Source organism: Aedes aegypti, chromosome 3 (genome assembly GCF_002204515.2).
Source record: "Aedes aegypti strain LVP_AGWG chromosome 3, AaegL5.0 Primary Assembly, whole genome shotgun sequence".
Taxonomy (NCBI): domain Eukaryota; kingdom Metazoa; phylum Arthropoda; class Insecta; order Diptera; family Culicidae; genus Aedes; species Aedes aegypti.
In genome coordinates, this window is record NC_035109.1 from 101129463 (window position 1) to 101132075 (window position 2613).

At 38.2% G+C, this 2613-nt stretch overlaps 1 long non-coding RNA gene across 1 annotated transcript; it reads left to right on the plus strand.

Moving 5' to 3' along the window:
* The first annotated feature begins 1313 nt into the window (after positions 1-1313).
* LOC110678727 lies at positions 1314-2384 on the plus strand. Its single transcript, XR_002501887.1, has 2 exons — positions 1314-1565; positions 1735-2384. It is a non-coding gene; the product is annotated as an uncharacterized LOC110678727 (long non-coding RNA).
* The last annotated feature ends 229 nt before the right edge of the window (positions 2385-2613 follow it).

The window sequence follows — 2613 nt, forward strand, 5'->3', positions numbered from 1 at the left end:
ACATGAAATGAAAAACTCAATAATAATGAAAAATAAGTGCTCTTGTGGAATTGAATGTTACTATTCCGGAGGAGTTTCTAGAGAAATCCGTCGAGAAATTCTTAAATGTATCTTTGTAGGAATGTTTGTGATCTTAAAGAAATTCTAACATTCATGATATAGCTGTAATTTTGAAAGAATCTTCAAAGACATGCCATTAATATTTTTTATAAGATACACTAAAAAAAGGTTTTCTCAAAAACATGAATTTCATTGAGAGAAATTCCTCAGGAAAGAAATAGAAGAAACTACACACTACCAAAATATGATGTGATTTACGTCTTTCTGGATGCACATAAAAGAAGCGAGCCAAATGATGTAAATTTGTATCGAATTTCAACTACGTTAGTGTCTGATTTGGGAAATGTCGATCACAGTCCGATCGTTTTCGTGTCTTTTAACTTGTAAAATTACATTTTTTGTTCAATACATCTTCAAGGACACGTTTTTCTGTCTTCCATCACTTACATCATGTGTCATTCAGTTATAACCAGAATTACATCCACAGTAATTTTCATTATTTTTAAGAGTGTAGGAAGAACGCTATATGAGAAGTTTATGGCTGAGTCATAGAAAATTACCAGGAGTAAAGTTTAAAGAAATATCTTGATGATTATATCACATACAAACAGACGTAACAGCTAGAACAACTATCAATTTAAAACATAGTCACGTAAACATTGACGTCCAATGCTAAAAATACTTCATTTGGCCAACCGCGAACTAGGTGGCGGTAGTGAACAAACGTCAAACAAGAACAAAAGCGATGTGAGCGCAACGAGTGGCCCGTCGGCCAACTACCAAACATTAGAATTGGGCGCTATTCTGCTGTGCTAAGAAAATAATTAGAGTGTTACGTCTGTTTGTCTGTGACTATATCTAAAAAAAAGTGATACCAGAAAATACATTGACAGTATTCTTGAATCAATCAAATCCTGAGAGAAATTCCGAGTTCAATTCCTAAAGGAATTCAAGAGTTGAGGCAAAGCAAATTATCCAGAGGGTATAAAAAACAAATCCTGGAAGAATCTCTAAGGGAACTCCAAAGCGATGAGGGTGCAGAGATTGTGTTAATTCGTGAACGAACTTTTAAAGCAGTTTGCCCTCCTCTGATGGAAATCCTGGCTACGCCCGTCGAGGAAAAGGCATCCTGGTTACGCCGTTGTTCTTTTTTTCTACATTTAGGATGTTAGGAATGATAATCTTTTAAAACCCGAACATGAAAAACTGTGAAAATTGGTCAATTTTACACAAAATTACGGTACCACCTCGGATACCTCTTCACCAGGTATTTTGCTTTACGAAAACAAATGCGACACACGTTCTGTGGCGCGAAAAATAACACTTTGAGGTAAAAAAAAAATTGACAAAAATCACACACGAGTGGTGAGCAAATAACGAATAAAAATCGAAGGAAAAAAAAGTGTTCAGTGATAAAAACAAGACTCGAACAGACGACAACCACACCTCTATGGTGTGCAGTGAGCAGTCTCAGACGGGTTGGATCGGGAGGAGTAAATGGAACGGTAAACAAAATTCTATTCACGAATGAGTTGCGAGTCAGAGCATCAAATCGTATCCGAATGGAGCACAACGCAAAACTAAATGCACTCGAATGTGAAATATCATAAATGTGTGACTGTAAGCATACGGTCACACTTGATTATCGCAATTTCCCACCGTTCGTTCGTCCAGCCAGGTCACCACCATTCTCTGGGTGTGAGAAGCGACGAGAACGCGACGACGACCATTCCCGGACAGAACCCGAATCCGACCAGGAGAGGATGATTGCTGCAAGAATATCGAATCGGAGTGCGACGAAACGACAGTAGTGACAGACGTGATGGAGCGAGGAGAGTGGGAAGCAATGACGACTATTTCACGGTAGTGTGAAGCTGCGAGCACACGAAAAAAAGCGAGTGCGGCAAGCGAAAAATTGAGCGCGAAACAAATGGAGGTTGTTTTTTTTTTCTACCATCGAATTTAGATAAACGCGTGATTAATGGATTTTCGGGTGGCTGCGTGGCGACAAAAAACAGCGTTAGACTCGAATACACAGAAATGGAGCGGTGTTTCACGAGAACGATGGGGCAACTTGAGGTGGTTTGAAAAGGTTGCAGAGCGGGAGTGATCAGAAGGACTATTCAAGGAAGGTTCATCAATTCGCAATTTATTTCAATTTTATTCTAATCTTTCTGCAGAAGAGTGATGGATTTTAAGACAAGGAATTTTGTCAAAATGTTCGAAGAGGTATTGTAATGTATTTGATTGTTGAATTGCATTAAAAAAAACGGGAATGCGCATTTAATTCATATCTGATTATAGAATTGGTTTTCTATCAAAAACTATTTTTTTGCAATTACTCATCATAATAGGCTGTTTTTTATCACGCTAATCTGTCATGAAACGGCCTACTTTCCTGCACTGAAGTATGCAGTGCGAGAATAGTCATTACGCAACTGAACCCATTGCACAGTGGGACGGATTGGGGTTTTAGGAGGAAAGATGGAACTCACGCCTTCAATTGTAATTTTACGTAAAAATGATGTTGTACAAAGTTGTTCCTATTATAAA